Source organism: Triturus cristatus, chromosome 6 (genome assembly GCF_964204655.1).
Source record: "Triturus cristatus chromosome 6, aTriCri1.1, whole genome shotgun sequence".
NCBI lineage: Eukaryota > Metazoa > Chordata > Amphibia > Caudata > Salamandridae > Triturus > Triturus cristatus.
This window is the reverse complement of record NC_140589.1, coordinates 1,779,527,071-1,779,553,271: the sequence shown is the minus strand read 5'-3', so window position 1 is coordinate 1,779,553,271 and position 26,201 is coordinate 1,779,527,071. Positions and strand designations below refer to the sequence as shown.

At 45.6% G+C, this 26,201-nt stretch overlaps 1 protein-coding gene across 2 annotated transcripts in view; it reads left to right on the top strand.

Annotated features, from left to right (window-relative positions):
- Positions 1-26,201, top strand: part of ADCY3 (adenylate cyclase 3) — a 335,432-nt gene that overhangs the window by 61,277 nt on the left and 247,954 nt on the right. Inside the window, exon 1 of one of the 2 annotated variants that reach the window (XM_085613087.1) lies at positions 4,782-4,802. The exons of the other annotated variant lie outside the window; for it this stretch is intronic. The gene's annotated coding sequence lies outside the window, so the exon portion shown is untranslated. Of the gene's footprint in view, positions 1-4,781; positions 4,803-26,201 lie in introns of those variants that run through there. 2 annotated transcript variants of the gene reach the window in all.

Here is a 26,201-nt window from a genome sequence, read left to right as displayed (position 1 = left end):
AGAAACATAAATTAACCGGATGAAAGCATCAATGATTTAGGTTTCCAGAGTTTGAACTGTGAAGACACTTCTTTACAAGTAAAGTGCCTAAATGCTAGAGTGCTGAAGTATGAGTGTTATCTAAGCACTGAGTCACAAAGTGGTGGAGGCCAGTCCAAGTGACACCTTCTTGTCCTCAGCCAGAGAAACCAGGTGGTAAACCGTCTATGAGTTATGCACTAAGGGCAAGTCATGCACTGAATTACTTTGCTATTGAACTCAGTGCTTGAACTGGTTTTTACTTTCCCCAAAATATTAATATATGGGTAATGCCCTGGTGCAATAAGGTTGTGGTTAGCTACTGCTTCTGTTCAGCATACAACTGGAGAATTTTGAAGGTTACTGGGCCTCTGGTATGTGCAGATATTTCATAATTCAAACAACTGTTACAGTGAAACACTTAGCACTTGTTGAGCATTGCAACTCATTACTACTGCCAAGCAGCTCTGGTATCCTTTCCTACCCTTAAACCATACATGCTTGATTTTAACAGCAGCGCACAACACTCTAGTGCACCCTTGTAGTATCCTGGGCTCCTCACTTTAGCGATGAAATCTCTGATGCGCTTTACTTCTGCTTGTTACAAAGGCGATCACAAGAGGCTGGTTTAGGAGAATCCCAACCTAAGATTGTCCATAGGGTTTTGATAACTCAGAAACATATTGTTATAATCTGGTCCAGGTTTCCCCTTCCCCGTTTCCCCCCCCCTCCTATCCTCACCCAGTGGGTTTGTCCAACCTTGGAATGTTGGGGCTGAAGCTCCGGTTAGAACGTTGAGACGATAACGAAAGGCTGAAGGATCCACTACTAATAAACCTGCTCTCCTCATCTTCCTGGCTGGAGACTTTTATTATAACAGAATATTTGGCGACGAGGATGGGATCCGAACCCACGCGTGCAAAGCACAATGGATTGCTAATAAACCTGCTCTCCTCATCTTCCTGGCTGGAGACTTTTATTATAACACATATGACAAAGGCTAGAATGATATTAGGCCCTCTGAAGCCTCAGTGAACCTTTGTAGGAGAACCGACTCCTAATATGCGGTTATCATCCGAGGTAGAACATTTGTGGAGAGAGGCACTCGTCCAATAATTTCAATGTATTGATCATAGACCTCATGTTCTAGATAATCAGGAGACAAATAGAGGTGCAACAAGGTTTTACATTATTTTTAGCTCTGTCTTGGAGGCACTAAACGGGGGATGAAGAAAATGACAAAATTGTTGAAATGAAGTGGCAGTCGGATGGAAGATTTAAGATGCATTGGATATGGTCAGCGAGGGAATGCTGAATTCTGGGATCTGGCAGGGTTCATACATTATTTGATAGCTTTAGAACTTTCTTGTTGGGGAGTGGGGTCCATAAATTAAAAGTGTTTATGTTGAATATTGTACAAGTCTAGTGATAAAGCTTCTTGAGACGAGGTTACCTCAGTGGGTTCGTTTAAGTGGTCTCCTACTCACAAAAGCCCCTGTTGTGCTTGTTACATGGGGTGGGAGGGGGTACCTTCACTTTCTACAACAGTAATATTTACATGACATTCAATTGTATCCCACCAACCATATCTGCCGAGGTTATGGCTGGTCCAATCCAGCGCTACAACTGAGGCCCGCTGCAAAACTAGAAGCACTGTGCAGATCGGTTTTAATTAATAGAATAACTTGTCTTACTTCATCATCACCAAGTCAAGTAGAATGCTTCCACCCACCTCAAGATACCAGCTTCTGTTTTGGAGCCCCTCTTAATATTCGGCCAACATCTTCTTTGTACATCATTTTCCCAAATCAAACTTCTTTGCCCTAGTTGCTTTGTAGTAACAAGAATTTACGACTGATGACAGCTGAAGGCCGACGGGCTGAGGGGGTGGCCTATAACATCAAGGGATTGTGGCTGTTGCTAGACCAGGGCTCTCACCCTACTCAACCAACCACACAATTTCTCACAGACTCCATCAAGGCGAAGGAGTAACTTACTCTGTTGCCCTGGCAGAGTGAACTCCGTCCATCACCACATAACTGTGGGCCAGTGTCTCTTATGGCGAATTCAATGTGGTGCAGGAAATCACGTGAAACTCTTGAATTGTTAAATCCATTCCTTCTAGATCAAAAAAATCACAACAGTGAAGCAGCCGGGAGCCCAGGAGTTGGTAGATATAAAAAACGTATTTTTGTAAACCAAAATGTTTGTTTAATGGCCACACTGCAGGGATCTTTGAACCTAGCATGATAATGACAACCAAATCAGCAGTGTGATGGTAGAGATGGGATATGTTATTGAAATTTGTTTTTTAAAACCCTCTCACCGTGGGGGTTATCTCCCATGATGAGGGAGCATTAGACCTGACTGCGAGGATTTTTCTGGCTGTGACTGACAGTGAAAACTGACCTGTATGTCCGACCATCTAAATTAGGTGGGCCAACATAAAGGTTAGTCTCCGGCGGCCCTCAGTTCATCAGACTGCTGGAGTGGTTTAACCCCTTCCCTGCTCATGACGGAGCGGCTCCGTCATGAGCACAGGCCCGCCGCGCTGCCCCCCTGCCCCCCCCAGCGCTGCAGCGGAATGTCCGCAGCAGCGAAGGGTTTAACTAGGGCTGAAGCGGAAGGAATAGCCTCGGCTCTGTCCGATTTTGCTGTTGGTTTCTCTGATGTAACCACAAACAAGTGCTTGCAGACTCCCATACCTTATGAAACATTTATACAGCTTGATTTTACAAGTTCAAAACTTCCTCAGTTTGCAAATGTGGGCTCCTTTTTAAGATACATGATTTGCTAACAGGGGCCACTTTTATTTGGGCGACAGGCCAGTCTTGGACTGGCGTAGGATCACTGTGCTGGAAGCCGCAGTGAGTTTGGTGGGCTGTTGACCCTATATTTCCCTCAGTGTTGTTCATCTTGCTCTTGTGGTGGGGGGCACTGTGGGTGATTTTATTGCAATGAGCAGTCTTCATGGGTCGAGAGCTATTGTGCAAACTGGACTGGGGCTAACGGGGCTATTGTGCAAACTGGACTGGGGCTAACGGGGCTATTGTGCAAACTGGACAGGGGTCCATAGGGAGAAGCTGCGACAGCGATACATGATGCGCTCTTTCTTTGAAGGATCAGTGGGGGCAATACTTTACACCCCGGGCCCACCCCATGCAATGCATGCGTGATCAGCCTATCTTGTGTACCTGTAACTGTATATATGTAAATTGTTAGTGTGTTTAGTCTATCTTGTGCACCTTTTGAGGTCAACTTTGTAAATATGTATTCTACTCCTGTTCTAACCTAACGCTGACACCTTTTATATTTTTACAATGTAAATATGCAACTTGTTAGCGTTATAACTGCATATATGTAACTTTTTTGCATGTTCAGCCTATCTTATGTACCTGTAACTGTAAATATGTAACTTGTTGGCGTGTTTAGTCTATCTTGTGTACCTTTTGTAACTTACCTGGTTCTTTTGTAAAGAGCTCTGACACATTTGGGTAAAGTTCGCATTATATAAAACTGCGTTAAATAAATAAATACCAGAGGATGACCCAGAGCACATGGCCACAGTGGGGTGTGTATGGTCAGCAGTGGAAAGCAGAGGTCAGCCGGCCCAACCCTGCTCGCTGCTGAACCGTTTACGCCTGGGATGCACGTGAGGCCACAGATGCCCGTCTGTTGCAGTCACGAGGTCACGTGCAGGCCGGAGGGAAAAAGGATATTACCTGAACTATAAGTAAATACAGAGGAGAGCTGTGCAAACGACACGCTTTGCATGTTGTATCTTCACGTTAAGCCCACTGTAAACAGTCCGTATTGTGCCCTTGTTCAGCTTCCTTATTACACGGCAGCGAGGCGGGCTCTTCTTTGATTGGCTACAATCCCACCCTGGCTGGCACCCCAGCAGCGCGCGCAGACACCGCGCCTGCGCCGGGGCTTTAAATTCTGGGCTCACGACAGATTTGAGGGGCTGCAGCGGAAACAAGTGGGTAAAAGAAAAGTGAGGGCGACGTCATGGGTGCCTTGGACTGGGGTTCACGAAGCTCCCTACTACTCCTAATGCGTGGTGCACTTCCACGGCCAGGCTGATCACACCGGACACAGAAAACACCCCAGTAGGCCGGAGCAAGGGATTCCTTTCAGAACAGGAAGCGCTAAGAGCTTCTAAGCCCTTCCAGCGCTGGAAACAGTCCCGAGGGAGCAGTGTGAACATGATCATCCTAGCAGTGTGAACATCCTAGCAGGGTGTGTACATCCTAGCAGTGTGTGCATTCTAGCAGTGTGTTGTGCCAGAAGTGGAAATGGGATATTTCACGTGTCTCTTCAGACTGACCTTTAAAAACCATGTATTTTAACAAATATTTCTGAAAAATATATTTGTAAATGAAATTGTTGAGCCACTTTCATTGTTTAAAAAAATGAATTCAAGTTACAGCCTCCGCACTCCCCAGATCCTGTTGGGGGGGGGGGGGGGGCAGTCTCGCTGGAGCTGTGTTTTCTCGTGCACTATGAAGTATTTATTAAATTATTTACTCCAAGTGTATCTAGGGATCTTTTACTAGGGAGTGGGGAGTGCTATTTGTCAAGATCTGTCCATCTTGAATAATACAGTGTACCTAATTTCATTGCTGTCCCTCCTTGGTGTCCTCTAGGGTTGGCATCGCCAGCTATGGTGTCCATCACTGACAATGGGCCACTAGCCATGAATTGAATCAGACCACCTCCTCTTCCTTGTAGTATTGTGCTTCCAAGCATGGAGGCGGAACCTTCAATGGCTGTCACTAAAGGTAGGATCTAAAACATGGCAGAGTGTTCCGCTAGATAATTTGGACTTATCTTCAGAATCCAGCTGGAAGCAAGATGCTTCGTCTCAGTGAATGCTGTTTTTTTTATACCACTGTAAAATTGCCAGGGCATTTCTCCGAAGGCCACTGCAGCTTGCACCACACATTGTCGCTGCCAGCGCTGCAAGTGACGGTACCAACATAACTACTAACCATCACACACCTACAACTGTAACAATTCAGACTATTCCGGGTCACCCAAAGCTATAAGAATGGCGTGGGCAGCAGGTATTATTGGTTTAAATGTGTATTGAAGAATTAAACACTGTTGTTGTCCTCATCTAAAAATCAGTCAGGCAGCGCCACCATGTGTTGGACTGTCATTAGTGCTGCCATTGAGAATTAAGTGCTGGTGCCCAGCATCGGAAGGCACTGGCCCAAATTAAGCACTGCTAGATGCTCTTTCTTTGCAGCTCCCACAATGACTATCTCAGACTCTAATAAACAGTCAGAAAAGGGGTAACCACTGATTAGAGGACAAACTAACAAGATTATATTATTTGAGAATACATAGTGCAAACCCTACTCACCAGGAAAGTAAAGCAGATTTTTCTGTGTTTATAAAATTGCCATGCCCTAATATGCAAGTAATTATTACAGTTAACCAGTTAATTAAGAGATTCTTTTGCGTGCATGTGGTCTATTGTGCCCACTCTCTTTTGTCATCTCCCCCCTCCTCAGCCTTTAGACTCTTGGCCACTCTTTGATAGGAACACCTTCCAGGATGATTTATTGTGAGCAAAGGTCTTTGACTTTGGCTGAATCAGGCAGTGCTGACCCCTCTACAAAAAACACACTGCGGACTAAGCCAAATATGCACGCTTTGAGCCAATTTCCAATGCACACGAGTCAACGGAGCTAATGGGAAAATTAGCTCTAGCCCAATTTTGCATCTAATCTTGCATTTATGTTTCAACATTAAGAATGTTCATCCTCTTTACCTTGTTGGTATGTTCTATGTAAAGCACCAGAGCTTATGTTAGCCTATACCACACTTTTTCGTATGGTTGATCAACAATCTGAGGATTGAGCTTGATGAAGGCGGTTCCCAAGATCGGGTCCTGTTGAATGTTTTAATGAACTTCGACAAGTTAAACCACTCAATCTTACCCCGGGAACTAACTCGTTCTTTGTCCATTGTTGTACATTGTTTACATCCAGCTTTGGTCAACATTATCCATTCCGGTGAGCTAAGTTTTACAACTTTCCCAATAGTGCGCATAAGTCCTGCTGAGATGCCCTGGCCCAAATGCCAGTGTTTCTTGGTGCCCCTGGAGATTGCTATTGAGATGAAGGTTCATCAATTTACGTTACATCCCAAAAAAATGGAAGTGATTGAGTTGTTTTGTCCTGTCTATTTATAGAGCCTGTATCATTCTTCTGTTCCCATGACCACTCTCTACCTTGACCCCAGTTCTCACAGCTGACGACTCCGCTTACCTTAGCTTCGGACAGCACATTACCACCAAAGTGCAAAGTTGCTGGTTTCCTTTTACAACTTTGCACCAAATCTTTACCTTGACTTTGGACATCTGCTGATATCAGGTGACCTTGCACATCTGCTGATATCAGGTGACCTTGAACATCTGCTGATATCAGGTGACCTTGCACATCTGCTGATATCAGGTGACCTTGCACATCTGCTAATATCAGGTGACCTTGCACATCTGCTGATATCAGGTGACCTTGCACATCTGCTGATATCAGGTGACCTTGCACATTTGCTTATATCAGGTGAACTTGCACATCTGGGGGTATCAGGTGACTGTGCAGATCCGGTGATATCAGGTGCCTTGGAACAAGTGGTATTTGTTGACTGTATAGCTAATGGTAACCGGTGACTTTACACAGCTGGCGCTATCAGGTGATTTTGCGCAGCGGGTGCCTGCAGGTGGTTGTGTTTAGTTAGTGGATTCAGGTGACTTTGCAAAGTTGGTGTTGTCAGATGGCGATGGACATTTTTTTAGTTGCTGATGACTTTTTCAGCCTGGTGATTTCAGGCGACTGTGCATATCTGGCTGTACCAGGTGACGTTGAACAGCTAGTGTAATAAGCTGACACGTAGTCAAGTACGTTTGCACAGCTGGTGGTATTAGGTGACTGTATAGCTTATGGTAACGGGCAACTTCACACAGCTGGTGGGATCATCTGACTTTGTCAACCAGGTGGTTTTCAGGTGGCTTTGCTCAGCTGTTGGTTTTAGGTGGATTTGCAAAGCTGGTGGTTTCAGGTGGCCTTTTTACAGTTTTAGTGTCAGACGACTTACTCCCGATGGTGGTTTCAGTTGACTTTGCAAAGCTGGTGGTTGGTATCCGTCCTGGTCTTGGTAAAGCCTAGGCAAGATTAATCACCCCAAGTAAAGACTTTTATATTTGTCAAAATGCGCCCACATTTTGTGAAACAATTTTCTGCAGGCACGGCTACCCTCCTTACTTTGCACCACTCCTCCCAGGTGGTTGAGTTTAAGACCCTCTGTGCGGTCTAAGGTGGCCATTAGTCAAGGCCCCCTGTTCCTCCATATCATGATTCACAGGTAACATCCTACATGAAGCTTTTCTTCTTCGGGTCTCCCATCTTTGCAGCGCCCTCCCAGCTTCCCTCATGGCTGCAGGATCCGTCTGAGCTTTGAAAGCTGCAGCAGGCCCATCCTTCTCAGTCGGGATGAGTCGACCTCCTCTGCTTCTGATTATCGAGTTTAGCTTGAGCTCCAAGATGCTCCTAATGGTTGGAGTGTGTGCTTCATAAGTACCTATTGTAAGCTCCGAGTGCAATTAACCACTTTAGGTGTCAAATAACAATAACAGTAAAAAGAAGACTGGGCAAACCAGGTAGCCTGGGTGGCCTTAAATTGCAGGTTTTCTGAGTTGCTGCTTTAGCTCATCCTGGAAGGCTGTTTGGCAAACACGCAATGTGCTGTGTAAGGCTGTTTATGTAGGAGCGAGGGTTCTTTTTGCAGGACACAAATCCAGAGATGCACTTTCACTCCTTTTTGATATAAATGTTCCAACCGTGATGGTGCAACATTGGTGATCAGAGAGAGGCACACGTGCACACCCCCCTTACACAGACAATAGGCACAACATGGACAGCAGCTGTGCAAACCTCACTTCGATCCAGGGAACAGGCGCAGCGTGTCCCGCTGCAGTGTACGTTTTACGCACACGTGCCACGTGCAGCACAGGCAGCGTCTGTGAGAGCGTTACAGCAGCCACGTTTTAAGGCAAGGGCAAAGTGGGCTCTAGCCCAGCGCCCCAGCTGTACAGGGGCCTCTTAATAGAACCAGCTGTGTTCTGCAGAGTCTTGCCCTGATGACCCTGAATACTTCTTAAACAGATTGTTTTAAATACGTTTTCCCATAATTTATTTTTAATTTGGGAGATGTGTGAGTCTATTACAGTCATTTCGCATAGAAATGTTGTGTTTCATGCAACATCCATAAAGAAGACTTTAGATCAAAACAGGAGTTCAAATATGGGAAAATGGAGGGTGTTACAGAGATTATTTGCAGTAATATAAGTGAGCTGCTGCTGTGTTACTATATTCTATATATACATCATTATCCCTGAATATTAGATGTAAAAACATTTAGAATTTGGAGGAGTGTGCCTGTGCACTGTCAGCCAAAGACAGCATGAAAGTTCACACTTTTGCAAACAGGGGCCCCCAAAATATGTTAGGCCGAGGGCACCCAAAATCCTTAAAATGTCCCTACATCACAGCAGTAAGTTATGTCACACGCGGAGCAGGTGTGTAGGGGTGTGAGAGGACCACGGGAGGCAGGTGAGCCGCGTCCTGTCTTCTGCTGTGTCCTGCCTGGGATTTTCCAGGTGAATCTACGTCCCTTCTCCTTGGATTGCGGTTGGTTGTTCTTGGAGCATCTGCATACTAACCCTAATTGTTCTCAGCTTTCTTCTCCCTTAGTCGAGGCCATTATGTCACTGCATAGTGGTTGCACCAATGCGCACTGCTTATGATGCACCGCAATGTATGCAGTCTTTTGCACTAGGACAGGAAGTGGTAAAGCAAGGTGACGTGATGCTCTGCCATCCCCTGATTGATATATACCAATGTAATAAGTTGCATCGGCATGTCTGCCTGTGTGCCACGACATAAACAATTGTAAACAATGAATTAGCCAAAAATATTGCACCCATTTGGACATAACGTGTGCTCACAGAGCTGCATCGAATAATAGGAGGTGCACAGCATGTGCATGTACTTGCATTGAGTGATAAGGCATTATTTGAAGCTGCCTTACTCTGTGTGTGTTATACTAGTTATCTGGGGCCTGCAGAGTTCAAGGGTAGTCAGGCAGTTCTTGTAACCAGAAATGCCTTTTTTGGGGGGGGCAGTTTTAGACCCGAAAGTATTGGAGCCGACCCGAAGGTATTGGAGCGCGTTTCGTAGAACACCAGAGGCCCTATTATGCAAAGAGCGCACTTTCCCTTTTTGCGCCCGGCGCACCTTAAAACAGGTACACCAGCACCGACAGGGAAAGTGCGCCCTAATACATTGAAGGCACTGCCCCCAGGGCAGCCGCAAACTCGTGCTGCCATGGGGCAGCGCATTTAGGTGAAAAATGGAGCGGCTTTGATCCAGCCGCTCTATGTTTCACTGTGCAGGTGGCAACCCACATGCACTTTTAAAGGGATTAGAAAGCCCCTTGTAGGCGGGTGCAAGGAGTGACTGCACCCGCCTGCAAAGGAATGTCTGTGGACCCCCTTTCCTTATTCCAGAAGGCTGCCATCAGGGAGCGCACTGACAATGCGCCCGGGGTCGTAGTATGGAAGTGCCCCTGGGCGCAACAGGCGTTTGCCCCCACTTTGTGGGCTCCTGGGGCACTTTGGTATTAGAGAAGGGGCCGCAGAGGCTTGTGTGACCCCTTCTGTAATACATAAGAGCCAGCGCTTTCTTCAGTGGGCAGTCCCTCTTTTGCATGGGGCAGGGAATTTCTTGCTGTATTATAGATGCATTATGCAAAAGAAACAATTGATGGACGGAATGCTGGACAATGCAAACATTCACCCCCAGTCACAAGGATCTGGGCTTAATCCATCATTGTTTTACTCACCACACCACCCCAGTTTGAACCCAGCCACATGCAAATCAGTCTTGACCCTGTTCCTTGTGGGAACAGCCCAGCCCGAACTGCCAAGTCAGGTCCTCCCTGGACCGGAAAAAAGCATCCTGGGACCGGTTTCAGGGCATCACCCTTCATCAGCCAGGCTTGCTTGAATCCAGTGGTGGCGTATTATAGATGCAGGCGCAAAGGCAAAGAAGCTGTCAGGAGGCACACTGACAGTGCGCCACCTAAAACATGGCGCACTGTCAGTGCTCCCTCTGGTAGCAGCCCTTTGGAGTGCCCCTCAGACATCCCCTTGCAGGCGGGTGCAGTCACTCATTCCACACGCCTGCAAGGGGATCTCTAATCCCCTTTAAAAGTGTAGGCGGGTTGCCGCCTGCACAGTGAAACACGGAGCAGCTGATTCAAAGCTGCTCTGTTTTTCTCCTGAATATACTGCCCCCATAGAGCACGAGTTCGCAGCTTCCCTGGGGGCAGTGAATTCCATGTAACAGGGCGCACTTTCCCTGTTTGCGCCCGGTGCACCTGTTTTGAGGTGATTTGTGCAGAGTCATAAAATTTTGAGCAGGCGCCGATACTCGAATCCGGTTACCCAGTCGGCAGCTCTGGCCGTTACGCCACATCATCTCCCCTATAATCCCTGTAGATGCAGAAAGCAGAGGCTACTGCTAACTCTGGCCACGCCTTTCGGTTCCACTTTCATTTGGTAGCGGAGCTCCACTTGGAGGCCGGTGTTAGAAGAGAACGTCTAGTCCAGGCTGTAGACCTATTACTCAGAACAAATGGCTGCCCACGTATTGTTCATTATTTTATATGAAAGATTAGGACTTTTAATATACTGAGTAAATACGAGCAGAACTCGAAGAACTTTTATGGCATTGAGTGACTTGGGGAATTTGCTGTGAAGACAACCCGACAATCTTGCATGGCAAGAGGTAGGAAGTAGGGGGGAGTGCAAGGAATCAGCGTCAGCGTCACAATCATATATATTAGAATTAACTAAGCGCTCTGCCTGCTTCTAACATAGCACTAGTGTGGGTGGGTGTCTTGCTGTTCAAAGCCTCTTGTGAACATTTGGAACTTAGGCAGTGGCGTAACGCAAAATGACGCCCCTCCCCTGCAGGTTTAGAGGAGGGGCCCCTGAGTCTCATCTCACAGATATTAATTGACCGAGGGCTGAATGGGGGCCCATGAACCATTGGGGACCCTTGAACTGGTGGGAGCCTCCCTGGCTGTAGGGATTGCAGGGGGGCCTACAAGGAGGTTCACAGCCTCTGCAGTGTTCGAGGCTCACTGAGTCAGTAGCGACAAGGGTAACAAGGGTGGAGGCACAGTCTTTCCGTGGTGGATGGAAGGCTGGTGCGTTGTCAGTAGCGTTTACTGATGCTGAGCGTTGGTTCAGGAAGGTGGTGATTGATGCCGCATCAGCTCATGCCATTTGGCCCTACTCCCAGCCAAAGTGTTTGTCACACCTTTACATGCTGACGCGGTTTCAAAGTTTCGGCAAGAGTACAGAAGATCATTCTTGGGAGGGTGTATTGAAAGCCAGTTGGTGCACTTAGCTTCACAGTATGTTCCAAGTAAGAGGGCAGGAGAAGGGTAGATGACAGATCCTGCCTCCCACTTACATTATAAAGCGCCCTACAATCTTAGTAGCTTCATGCATATAAAAGGTAGCATGTATCCACTGACTCTCACATGCAACATACACTCATGAGGAACAAGATGGTTCAGGTAGGACCCGCTGCACTGATTTTCGAGGGAGAGCCAGAGACAATCCTATTTACTACTACTATCAGGAGCCACACACCATTAGTAATGTCATAGCCTTATTAATTGTACAGGGGTCACTCGTGTTAAAAGGCGTGCCACTATGGGTGTTCCACAAAATCCTAACAGAGTCTAACATTGTCATTGTGCAAATTATCATAACCACGTAGGTCCCTAGTTAGCAGATTTGTGGCATTGATCCCTTGCACCGTGAAACATTCCAAGTGCGCCAGAAGGGTCGAAATGAGGCACAGGTTGGCATTTGCCAACACACAAGAAATGTTCTACCCTATGGTGTGGTATACATGTCAAGGGGACTGTGGGAGCCATTTCCTCCATCATCCAGACAGTGTAGGCTATACACCTGAAGTATCATCATCATCTTTGAGAGAATGACTTAATTTCCCTGTGCCTCGGTTCCCTCAAGTGTAGCAGCGGAACCTTCTAGAGGCGGACTAGCGTTGGCTTCTTCTGCCATGATGAAGAAATATGATGTGGTGGGTTGGAGGACCTGACTAAGCCCTAGAGTGCCTCGGTGAAGTTCAATGTTGTGATCCTACTTAAACCCAAGAGTCCAGTTTCATACCTGCAGGATCTGCAGTTACAGGATTTGGACATTCATAGTGAAAGAAGAGTCCAGCGTTTTGTCATCCCAATACATAAGAGCCTGGGGTCTGCTCTGAGGAGTCATCTCTGAGTTGGAATATGCGTTACACTGCACACTATCAATGGTAGGGTATTTATACCTTCGGCTCATAGGCAGCTCGGCTCCTATAATTAAAGAAACCACAATTTACCGTTGTAGCAGGCACCCTCGGCGTCCATCTCTTCATCCCATCCGTTGTCATCACATCTATCCTTTCTGGTTACGAGCCACCAGATGTGTCACCTACCTGATGAAATGTTGGAAACTGTTGGAAGTGGCCAATGTTTCCTGACTTCAGCACCACTAAAGACCACCACTGCCCTCTACCCTGTGTTATCATAGCCTGTTGCTGTGTCACCTTCCAAGGAAGACTTTCCATGCCTCCTTCTTGCTTCCTGCAGAGGAAGATAGTCCATCACACACCCCCTATTGCTTTCTCTCTCATGCTAGACTCTTAGAATATCTTTTCTGTCGAACACGATGGGCATCCTTTATAACCTCGAGCCATCACGACGACCACCTCGCTTATCATGGAGACAAATTCACCATCTTTGCTGGTTCTCGGAACATCCCCAGCCAGACCTCCATCAGACTGCATACTAAGAAGTGTTAAAGTAAAAACAAGACAACAGCCATTTCTCATCTATGCACCAAGGATCTTGAACAACATCCCTGTATTCATCAGGACCACCCCAACACTGCTCCAATTTAAGAAAGAGTTGAAGACTCACCTCTTTAAAGAATACTGCATCACAATGCATTAACCGTCCACAACTCGGCTTCCGCTCCTATTACTCTCTGACTTTAAGATGTTCATATACTGCACTCCACTTCCTTTTACCTAGGTTTGCAGTTAGAAATAACATATATATATACCAGGACTTTGCCACACAACATATACTTCATGGATAATGAATATATATATATATATATATATATATATATATATATATATATATATATATATATATATATATATATATATATATATATATATATATATATATATATTCTCTGTCTTTCTCGTCGCATTCAACTTATTGAGTCTTAAGACAAATTTCTTGAAATGTTTTACGTTTAACATACACTGATTTGCTTGGCCAGTGCTAAATTCTCATGACCGGTGTAGCCTCATGAGCTGTTATGGGACAGAAAATGACCGTAGTCATAAGGTAATGCAAAGGACGAAGCAGCTATTTGTGGTGGGCTGCTGGCTATTAATTACAGGACAGACAAGAAAACAGCCTGTTCCCTACGTCACACTCTGATTCACAAGCACACAGTGTCACTTCGTGTCCCAGTCCAAGGTTGACTAGAATTCAAGTCTGCGGGACAAAGAAGTATTGGGCAATGTCTGATTTGAGAACAAGCACAGCCTTGCATTTAGTCGCATAGTAACTTCTGTTGTATTCAGTAGATCATCCAACCGTGGCTTATGTGGGTACCAGGCATCAAACCACCCTGACACAGCAACATATGCATAAAAATATTGAGGCATGAAGAACCTGACCAAGGAAGGGCAGCAAATGTGTTGTGCAGTGTGGTTGTAGGCACTGAGGTGAACCTGATTGTTGCTGCTGGGGGAGGGGATTCACCTCTAGATTGTCCCTGTCTGCTAAACTCTCACAAAAAGTTAATGAAGGGCTCACTTTACAGTTGTGTTTCTGCTTTTGTACTCCACTTACTAGTCTTAATAATCTGAAGGACTTCCTGTCTTGGACATGCTGAGGGTTTTCAAGTGTTGACCACAGGTATATGTCACCTCTTTTTGTGAATGGAGCAGTGTCTGTGGTTGGAAGCATTAGTGTCTTATGACAGTTGTTTGCAACCCTTAACCCATTTTATGTCTGATCATGGATAAAACAAATCCTAGAGCAGATACAGGCCATAAAAGCATAAATACTTTTTTTGGGCTTCGGATGAAATTGATGAGATAAACAAGATAAAAGTGAAGAGGACTTTTTGCCACAGACAATGCTTTCCAAAGGCATATGTGTGTGATGATTTGTTCATTGTTTTTAATGGAACTGAACAAATGGCAAATGATTACGTTGAAGTACTTAACAACAATGACCTTAACCTTAGGTTCACAGGGGATATCAGTAACAAATGTGTGAACTACTTGGACTTAGAGGTGTTCCCTGTGGAAGGTAGACTGTGCACTCGCCTGCATAGAAAGCCGACCGCAGGGAATTCCGTATTGCATGCCCGGAGTTGCCATTTTGAGAAGACCATAAGTAGCATACCCTATGGTGAACTTCTTAGAATTAAGCGGAATTGCTCCTTAGATAGTGACTATCAAGCAGCAGCGAGAGAAAGCATGAACAGGTTCAAGCAAAGAGGTTATCATCAGGACATCCTTAATGAGGCTGTCAGGAAAGCAGAAATAAAGTCTAGACTTGATTTGATTGAAAGTGAGGATCACATTACCAGACCAGCAAGTAAGATTGACAATAAATTCAGGATAATCATAGATTATTCTGAGGATGCTCAGGTCATCAGAAATATACTAAGAAAGAACTGGTACATCCTAAAAACGGATTCTGTTTTAGGAAAAGATATACCAAAGGCACCACCATTAACATTCAGAAGAGCTAGAACGTTACGTGATGACCTAGTACAAAGCCACTGTAACAAAGAGAGGATAACACCGCCCTTTGGGAGAATAACTGGTTTCTATCCGTGCTTAAAGTGCAGGGCTTGTAGAAATAGCAAGAAAACAACACACTATAAGGTCCCAGGTCTCAAGTCCCCCAGAAAGATCAATAAACTGATGAATTGCAATACCAGTTTTACAGTTTACTGCCTGGTTTGCCCCTGTGGTTTATATTACATAGGGAGCACCATTCACCCAACTAAGGTACGCATTTTGGAACATATGAGGGCGATTCATAATAAGGATGTGTCATATCCAGTGGCGAGACACTTTGAATCCCTCCACCAGAGCAATAGGGATCTATTGAGTTTTTTCTGCCTGGATCATGTGCCACTAAATGTTAGAGGGGGTGACAGACAGTTACAAGTAAGGAAACTCGAATCCAGGTATATCATTGATGTACAGACCAAAATGCCACTTGGTCTGAATAGTGGGGAGGAGTTGGCTGTCCACCTGTAGTTTAAGGTATCTATGTATGGATTTTGATTATGCTGTATATATTTTTAATTATTTTGAATGAAATTGTTTTTTCAACATATGACAGAACAAAAACCCATCCAGGGTGTGATCTTTTGAAAGGCCCATTCAGGGCAGAATTGTATTGCAATAGAGAACTGTATTTGCATGTTCAGTAATGGCCGCCAATGTGGACTGAAGTAAGTCCTATGTTGTTGTCTATGTAAAGGGAGTATTTATGTCCACTGAAAAGTTGTTGCCTCTAGCAATTGACGAAGGCGATAGCTGAAACGCGTTTTGCTGTAAGCTGGTCCAATAAAGAATTGGATAACTGTTCCCGTGAGTGCTGGTGCTTTTGTACCCGGAGCTTTGACTGAGTGCGGAGTCCGTCGCCGCAGAGAAAGCACCCGACCGCGAGTGAAGGGGCGTGACGGAAAAGTGAGCCGGATATATATATATATATATATATATATATATATATATATATATTCTCTGTCTTTCTCGTCGCATTCAACTTATTGAGTCTTAAGACAAATTTCTTGAAATGTTTTACGTTTAACATACACTGATTTGCTTGGCCAGTGCTAAATTCTCATGACCGGTGTAGCCTCATGAGCTGTTATGGGACAGAAAATGACCGTAGTCATAAGGTAATGCAAAGGACGAAGCAGCTATTTGTGGTGGGCTGCTGGCTATTAATTACAGGACAGACAAGAAAACAGCCTGTTCCCTACGTCACACTCTGATTCACAAGCACACAGTGTCACTTCGTGTCCCAGTCCAAGGTTGACTAGAATTCAAGTCTGCGGGACAAAGAAGTATTGGGCAATGTCTGATTTGAGAACAAGCACAGCCTTGCATTTAGTCGCATAGTAACTTCTGTTGTATTCAGTAGATCATCCAACCGTGGCTTATGTGGGTACCAGGCATCAAACCACCCTGACACAGCAACATATGCATAAAAATATTGAGGCATGAAGAACCTGACCAAGGAAGGGCAGCAAATGTGTTGTGCAGTGTGGTTGTAGGCACTGAGGTGAACCTGATTGTTGCTGCTGGGGGAGGGGATTCACCTCTAGATTGTCCCTGTCTGCTAAACTCTCACAAAAAGTTAATGAAGGGCTCACTTTACAGTTGTGTTTCTGCTTTTGTACTCCACTTACTAGTCTTAATAATCTGAAGGACTTCCTGTCTTGGACATGCTGAGGGTTTTCAAGTGTTGACCACAGGTATATGTCACCTCTTTTTGTGAATGGAGCAGTGTCTGTGGTTGGAAGCATTAGTGTCTTATGACAGTTGTTTGCAACCCTTAACCCATTTTATGTCTGATCATGGATAAAACAAATCCTAGAGCAGATACAGGCCATAAAAGCATAAATACTTTTTTTGGGCTTCGGATGAAATTGATGAGATAAACAAGATAAAAGTGAAGAGGACTTTTTGCCACAGACAATGCTTTCCAAAGGCATATGTGTGTGGTAAGGCAGACTAGCAGTGGCACGTGCGGCAGGAACTCAGTGGCATAGAGGACTTTGAAAAAATGCAAACACATGAAAGAATAGGACTGATCTTGTATGTAGTCACCTATTTGTGGACAAACATAATACTGGGAAAAGCAAAGTCCAGCTCCACAAATTGTGGCATGCTTCAGTGGACTTCCCACAACCTGACTCCTAGGAGTCCAAGTTGGCTCAACCACCAGCTGGTGGGAGCAAGGGCTTTTTGTATATCCAGAAAAGGGCCTCATACAAGGGCTTCGATTAATTCAGGTAATGTGATCTTGGTTACTTCTGCTATGGGGTTACAGTGAACATTTGAGACTCTTGTCTCATAACCTTGGAATGTTCGACTATGAGATGGGTCAGAACCAGATGCTAAGAATTGCCTTTTGGAATTTGACTGCATGATTGGATTGGACAGAAAGGTCAAATAAGGTGGCTTGTACAAGCACTTCTTTTGTCTGAGTTCAACCCCAACTATGCCAAGTTAGACTTGCTCGGTTGGGCCTACTTTAGCGCCTTTTGCACTCTGTTTTCCATTGGAACCGACTGAGCAGCTTACTGTGTATATTAATAGGAGACACAGTTTCCATGCTGTTGGTTTCTTGACAGCTATTCCCCTGATACCTGTGCAATAAACATACATTTCTGCCGGAGCCATCAGGGAACATTGTTTTGAGTTGTATTACTGCTTACTCTGGAGTCTGCGTTCACAACAGTGAAATTGTTTCTGCTTAATTTACTAAAACCCATTGTGTCTGACACCTTAGCAAATTCATCTCGCATCTTTGGCTGTTGAGGGGACTGGAAAGGGTACAGAGCAGCAATGCACGGTTCTGCTGCTAGACTGCAATAGAGGAAGACTCTGCTGAAATGGAATGTAGTCCCTTTTTAGGTGCCCTTCGGTCAATAATGGTCTGGTGGGTTTCATCACTGTGAACGGCACACATGTACACTAGCACAGGTGCGTATGCTGTCACGGAAAAAGGAAGTATGTGAAAAGTATTTCAGACAGAAGGCTGTGACCAGAGGGTATATGAAACTAGATGTGATCACCATTACAGTGGTGCGTTATCGTATTGTGAGTGGTCATAGATAACTCATTATGCTCTACATGCGCATTGCTTTCTGTAAACTCAACCACACACCCCTGATTAAGACCAACAAGGCCGAAACATGTCTGCTATTGCTTGTGTTCCCATTTAGGTGGGACATGGCTTAGCAGTTTGGACTGAACTGTTGCTTTTGGTAGAAGGATGAGACATATTAGCATATGGCAGTCTCCAATCAGCAATGGCGCATTCAAGCTAAAAAATGATTCTGTGGAATATTGCTCTGGAGACCTAATTACCAGAGGTTGAGAATATTTCAAGGTTTCCATCCTTCATGTTTTGTTGTTCACTGTGCTCCCCTCGCAACCAAACCTTAGACATGCTTGAAACGTCTCTATATAAGAAAAAGAAGGCATGTCACTAAACTTTGCCAACTATACCCGCAGACTATAGAATTCCATTTCCAGTACATCATACCCCTCCACCGATAGAATCAACTTTAGAAATGACATGAGTCTGAACACATCACCCATCATCAGATTTATGTTAGAGCCACCCATCCAAAGATCACCATATCAGCACTGGTAAATGCAAATGAGGATATATTGATCCTGCCACCCCCAAGCCCAGCGGACCCTGCCTAATCCATGCCACACACCCATAGAGCCAGTTCTAAATATGACACAGAAAAAACCATCTGACCACCTTGCACTTTCATTTAAATAATCTCAGATGTGCCGCTCCAAACTGTCTTAAAAAAAATGCTGTAATTGAAATTTTATAGTTTTTTTGTGTTTACAATTTCTTAACACTTTGTGAAGCTTGTTCCGTTTTCCCTAAATATTGTAAAAGCTGAAAAAAAAACATTTTTAGACATCTTTAGGTCGAGCCTGGGCAGCGCATGCTCTGGTCTTCGAGCCATGCTATATTGGAGTATGTACTTGAAGCCCCGCCCACTCTCCGCCCATATTTGTCATTGGCTTGTGTCATTGTCCTTCGTAAATGCTGGCTTCTGAATAGCTATTAGGCTTGTTAGTCATGCCTTAGTACTGCCTTGTCTTTATTTGTAACCTCCCATGAGGACTGGCCCTTTTACTTCAGTTGTTACACAGTCTGTAAGCACAAGTTTCTTTAATTAGTTTCTCTTACTGCAGGAGGGTCTCTCGTGCGCAGTTGTGACCACCGGCTTGTTTATTTAACACGTAGCAAACGGGGAGCTCTTCAGGGGCCATGGAAAACAGGAGGGGGCAACTCAGCGATGCCTTCAAGCATCTGGAATGCAATAGGTCTTGCATTTGCAAGAGTTTAAGCTATTGGCATTGTAAATGACAATGCCTTTAATTTATGTTTCAAAAACCAAAACATAAATAAAAGGCATTGTTGTTTACAATGCCAATAGCTCAAACTTGCGTAAATGTGAGACCTATTGCGTTGCAGAAGCTTGTTTAGGTTGAGCCTGGGCAGCGCATGCGCTGCTCTGCGAGGCATGCTGTATTCAGTAAGGGACTTGAAGCTCCACCCACTCTCTGCACATATTTTTCATTGGCTTGTGTCATTGTCCACCGAAAACTGTGGCTGTTCATTGGTCAATAGGCTTAATAGTCCATCCTTAGTACAGCCTTGTCTCACTTTGTAATGTCTGTAGGAGAGTAGGATCTGCTTCACATGTTTACCCCCACTTTTTGTAGGTATTTCACTGTTTTTCGACTTTAGTCTGGCTAGGACCCTGCTATTCAGGGCCCCAGCCTAGCTGCTTCCTCTCTAAAATGATTCTATGTACTTTAGGTACAGTTCAGATTGGAACTGAGGTGCCCTTGTAAGCCCCTAGTATATGGTATACTAGGTACCCAGGGCATAGGTACCCCAGAGGCCTACCAGGGGCTGAAGCATGTATTATGCCACCCCTGGAAAGCCACCCAAAATGACACCACAGGTCTGCTACAGCAGCCTGGGTAAGGTGGTGCATGCACCACTTACTGAGATATAGGTTCACTATATCTCACCATATACCCACATATAAACCTATAAGTCACTCCTCTGGCAGGCCTTATCAATCCTGAAGGCAGAGTGCTTGGTTTCTATGTGAGAGGGTGCCCCTGCATAAGCAGAGCCCCTCTGCAGCGTTCGGAGACCATTCTCTGATGCTGTTGGCAGTGCAGCCTGACCATATACTCTTAAGTGCATTATAACCAAACGGTAAATGCTAACTTTGGACTGGTTGCACGGAAACATGTTGTGTTTGGTGTCAAGCACCTTGGAATCATATCCCCACACCAGTAACTGGTGTGGGAGTATGATCCCACCCTTCTAGAGGGAGAGACATGACAGAACTAGTATACCCGGTAGAAACTTAATAGAGCCCTGGCATCACAAAATGGATGCTGCAGTCACAGACACGGGTCTGGCCTCCTGCTGCTGACCGAAACTCCGGCAGGGGAGGCCTGGACAATAGGTTTCCTGTCACAGGGAGGTGTAACCACCTCCCAGACAGGCTGACGTGTATTGGGACTGCGTGGGAGCACTCTCTGAGTGCTTTGAAGTCCTGCACTGGGGGCACATTTGGTGTACCTGTGCATAGTCCAGCTCAAACCTTGTTCAGGGGCTTCCAGCCCCTGCTCTGGCGCGAAACTGGACAAAGGAAATGGGTGTAGCCACCCCTCTTTCCAAACCCTCCCATAGGTGGGTCCCCAGAGTATGTCCAACCCCCTACCTTAGTATAAGTATGGGACCCCGGTCCTCAGAACTTTAGATTACCCTGGACGAAACTCTGACGCTGAATCCTGGACCTTCGACGCTCTGCTCAAGACCAAAGGACTGAAGAAATCTCCCTTGGGGTCAAGGAGTGACTCCCCTGCTTGACAAGCACCAACTAAGCAATTTGCCGGGCTGCATCATCGAAGTTCCCGCCGGACTCCGAAATATTTGCAGTCCAGGAAGAGGATTTCCAGACATCTCAGAGGCCAACCCGAGTCCCCAGCAAAGCTGAGACCCGCTGCCCTCGTGAGTAGCGTGGAACCAGAACTCCTGGTCACCGTGCATTTCTGCAAGTGCATTGACTTCTCAACGTCTCTTGAAGTTGTGCTTGGGCTGACTTGTAGCCCCCACCTTGAGCACTGAATCCACCGAAGATTGTCGGCCTGTTCATTCCGAGTGACCCGTGGGCCGCCATTTTGTGTTTCGTCTTGAGGTCCCTTCGCGATCCCTGGTCCGATGACTGGTGGGTCCCTGAGGGGATAACTTTGCATTTCCTTGGGCTTTCCTGGTTGCTCCAGACGTGCCCTGACTCCCATCCAAGTGGTGAGTCCAAAAGACCTTGCTGGTCTGCACCGAAGCATCTTTCTTGTTTCTGCGTGGGTTGCTGTTGCCAAGGCTTGTTGTGTCCAATCCGGGCACCGACGCTGCAGCACTCGACATCCTTCGTGGGACAGCTCGAATCCAGCTCCTGGTCATCCTCGACGCCTCTTGGTCCTCGTGGCTGAAGAGTCGAGCTTCACCTCCTTCACCTGAAATCACCCGACATCGGTGAGCATCTGCTCATCGCCTTCCTGGTCACTGGCAAGTGACCCAGACTCTGTCCCCTCTGCTTTCAGGTTCTTCTCATCTTCGATCCAGGCTTGGATCTCTTCGGACACTTTGCATCTTCACGGCAGCAGCACTTCTTCGCCAGCTCCCAATGAAATCGACGACGTGACCCGACACCAAAAGACACCTATGCACCCGGCTTCCCTGGGTGAGGTAACATGAGTACTCCGGTGCTCCCGTGGGTGCTAGCCCTAGAACTTCCTAAGTCCAAAAGGGTTTGGTCCTGACTCATTTCTAAGTGTCCCTAATCTTTACAAATCTAACCGCGACTTTCCACGTAGAAGCTAACGGGAGCTCGCGGCTGTGTTCACACACTGCACACGGCCCCCGTGGGTCCCCTGTGTCACTACCTTGGGTGGTTCCTTGGGGTCCCAGTGATTCTACAGGCTCTAGGCCTTGTGTTTAGTTAAGTCGTGGTTCTTATACCACTATTTTAGTATATGGTTTGGCTCGCCCCTAGGGCCTGACGTGTATTTGTGCTATTTTACTGTGATTATTGAAGTGTAACTTATGTGTTTTGACCTCTAGTCTCATAAAGAGACTAGGAGGGTGTGTTTAGTAATAAATACATATATTTTATATACATACCTGGTGTGGATATCTTTCATTTAGTGACTCAAGAGATTATAGACTGGTAAAACAAGCTGCTTTACATTCCTTCAAGGCTTAGCCTGAAGGCTGCTCTCCATAGCTACCACTAGGATAGCTTGCAATAAAGATTGTCTTTAACCTATAACCAATAAGGGGTTGTTTGGACTGATACAGGGTGCCCATTTATCAGGCCAACTTCTCACAATGTCCCATGAGCACCCCCCCCATGTTACGTGTGTTGTCACTCTGTAGGCATTAATTATAGCCTCCGAGCTCTATTTTCTCATATAGCTTTGTCCTGTCTGCTGCTGCAGGTATGATACTCTCACTCCTAATGCTTTAAAAAAAGTGTATAGCACGGGTGCCGAAAGCATTTCCAATGTAATATGTCTTGCATTTGCGAGAGTTTAAGACATTGGCATTGTAAATGACTATTCCTTTTATTTATCTGTTTGAAAAACAACACATAAATAAAAGGCATTGTTATTTACAATGCGAATAGCTCAAATTCTTGTAAATGCGAGATGAATTGCATTGCAAATGCTTGTTTTTAATGAAAATTGGGAGCAACATAATATTTTTAAGGTGAGTCATTGAAAAGTCTTGCTGGAGGCTCTTGCGGTTCAGAGACTTAACTACTAAATAAATAGTTTCTATTAAATTATGAATCGCGAGGGCTGATATTAAGTAGTTGCATGGCAGAACTGACAAGAGGGGGGAGTCGGTACAGTTGGAAAAGTACTTTACACAAAAGGGCCTTTTCACAGACTACGGGCAGAGGTCTCTGCCTACATGTATTTTTCTGACGTTTCCTTATTCACAGATATTTACGGGAGTACACCTGGAAAGATGCACCATGTGCAGGATTCGAGGTATGCTCCAGGGAAGGACTTGTGCGTTTACGGCTCCTCTTCCCAGGGGCGTAGCTTCAGGGGGGTGCTTGGGGTGTTCAATTTATTTTCTGACAAAAAGTTGGGTGCAGTATCTTTCAGTCGGGTATGGTGATGTGTTTGTTGGATTTTACCAGGAATTTTTACACACACACATTCTCTCTGTTTTGAAAGTCCTCAAACATGTTAGTTATTTTACAAAATATTATGTTTTCTCTCACTTAGTACTGCTACCAATCCATGCTCCTATCCATTACCACTGCTCCTTAAGCCCCTCTCATGCACTCTGCTTGTCGCATAAATGTATTTTCAGCCCTACTATGTACCATGCATCAGGTGTTAGACTGACACATTTCAGTGTGGTGGTCTGCATCACCGCACTGAAATTAAAAGTCACGCATTATAGCGCCTTCTGAGGTGTCAAGCCATAGCGCTGCTTATATACCATTACTGAACTTTTTAATGACAGCGCGAGGCGGGCTGCTTCAAGCAGGCTTGGGGGTTGGCTCAAACTGCTCGCAGGCAGCTTGTTTTCTAAATCACTTAAATAGGTGGCCGGTAACTGTTAGGATATAAATACTCATTTATTGTCAGGGCAGATTCCTTTCAACGTACTGATGCCTCCACAGCCTGGCTGGCTCTGTCAGTGGATGGTGCATGACTAACATGCGACAGGATCAGGTACTTTTTAGGTCTCGCCTGAGCCAGCGCTTTAGCGCTGCCCTGGCGAGAGCTTTAGAAAGCGGGATTTGGAAGTGCAGACTAGTGCTTTTCAGGCCTCCAAATACAGTGCATGTGCGCCAGGCGCGCGCACCATTTGTCAGCCTGCTGATCACTTTCGCGGCCGCTTTGATGTTCTCGGTGAGCCGCGCGGCCACTGAGAACCTCAAAGCGGCCACGAAAGTGCTCACCATTTGCCACCCCCTCCCTTATCCCACTTCCTGCTTGTCTTTACACCGTTTCCTCGCCACTTATGGGTGCAGGGCAGTAGGGCACTGCCTCCAGAGCCAGTTCTCGTAATCTCTCCGTGCTTTCCCCTAACACCTCCCCCTACGGCTTCGGAAACATCTGTTCTTAATTGTTCAACATTTTACGTGCACCTTTATTTATTTATAAAGGGCGCCACTTGAACTTTAAATTAAAGGAGCAGAGCTGAGCACCTCTAAAGACAGGTGCTCGATGCATCATTCGGAAAGACCATGGAAGCAATAAGTATACAATAAATCATGTTTTACACGTGTTGTTAATACGCATTGAAAGGACAAGCCTGCGGCTGCAGTAGCTCAAACACATTACTATTGTATACAGATAAATATAGGCGCTCGATGCATCACTCGGAAAGACCATGGAAGCAATCATCATACAATAAATCATAGGTTTTTAAAAAAACGTCAATATTCAACTGTCAGCTCTTTGAGACTGTCACCATCTGATGTAAGCAATAGTTGCGATAGCAGATGGAAAAAATAACTTGGCATCTCAATGGAAGAGGCTTCATGACTCACTCTTGTTTATGTGAGGTTTTTATACAGCTCATACCTACTTGGCCTCGCAGCGCTCATCTGTGCAGAGCGTGTGGTTGGGGCTTGCCCACAGGAGGCTTCGTTTCGTCGCACCAACAGACACGTACTATATTGCAATGCATACTGAGTATAATACGTATAAACGACAAATGTGTGAGTTTGTATACTTTAAACATATGAAAAATTACATGGGCAGCCAATACCTTACAGTATATACCGTATTTCTCTGTCATACTTATGCAGTATTCCTTTGACATTTTTGGAGAATTATGTTAAAAATATCAAAAACAATACATAGTTTCTCCAGAGACTGCAGATACGCGTCATTATATAGGAAAACACATAAATAATTTGTGTTTAACACCATATGACCATTGTGCACGCCAGCGATTGGAAGGCAACAGTAGATGTTAAACATTATTTGTTTAAGCAAAATCTGTCGGGTTTTCATGTCTATTGCTTTTTCATTGCTGTGCCAGCGTGGGCGTTCAATGAATGTAAATATTGCACGGGGAAACGTGTGGGGGGTGCTTACTTCATTGGTACAATGTCCGCATCCCACACGTGATCACGGTGGATTTCACTTTGCTAGGATTACGGTGTCAAGCGTGTAACCGAGCCAGGATTTAAGTTTCCTGGCACAATGTAAGCATCCAGCGCTTGCTGGAGCGAGCATTTAGTAACCATGTCCATGTATAACGTGAGCATAAAAGTTACTTTACTAACAATGTATAATGTAAGAATCCAGCGAGGGCCGTGGGCTCAATATACGACTTTACGAATTCTATGTAACTATCGAGCGCCTGAGCTAGGACTTTACTTCCCAATTATGTTAGATTAGAGCGCGTGATCCTGCCTGGACTTTACTGACAATACCTTTTATTTATGTGTTTTGAAAACCTGAAAGCGGTGCGTAAATAAGCACTTTGTACATGTAGTCCTTTCTTATGACAAGCAAGTCTGGCAGTAAACGAGGCGCAGTTACTGCCAGCCTTGCTTCTCCTAAACAACGACTATGTAGAAAAGTGCGTGTTTACGACCGCTTGCAAGTTTTTAAAACACATACATAAAAGGCATTGTCAATAGCTCAAACTCTCACAAATGCGAGACCTATTGCATTGCAAATGCTTGTTTACAAGTCCTGCCAGGAAGGCATTGCCTAAGCAAAATGAGGTACTCGTCTTGTTTACTGTTACGGTGAGCGCTGTTTTTAACCCTTTCGCCGCGGCGGGAATTCCGCCGCGGCGCTGGGGAGTGCAGGGGGGCAGCGCGGTGGCCCGGTGCTCATGACGGAGCCGCTCCGTCATGAGCCACAGTTGAGCTGTGCTCATGACGGAACGGTTCCGTCATGACTCCGCCCAGTTGCGTTGTCCCCCCGCACAGGCGGGGAAACAGCGCCGCGTGGGCGGAGCGGCCGCCAACGGTCGTGTCATGACGGAACCGTTCCGTCATGAGCACACGGCAACCGTGGCTCATGACGGAGCGGTTCCGTCATGAGCGGGGAAGGGGTTAAAAGACCCCCATGGGGCACACTGCAACTTAAGTTCTGCTGCTGAGAGCATTTGCCCTTTCCGCCCCGGTCAGTGCACTGTGG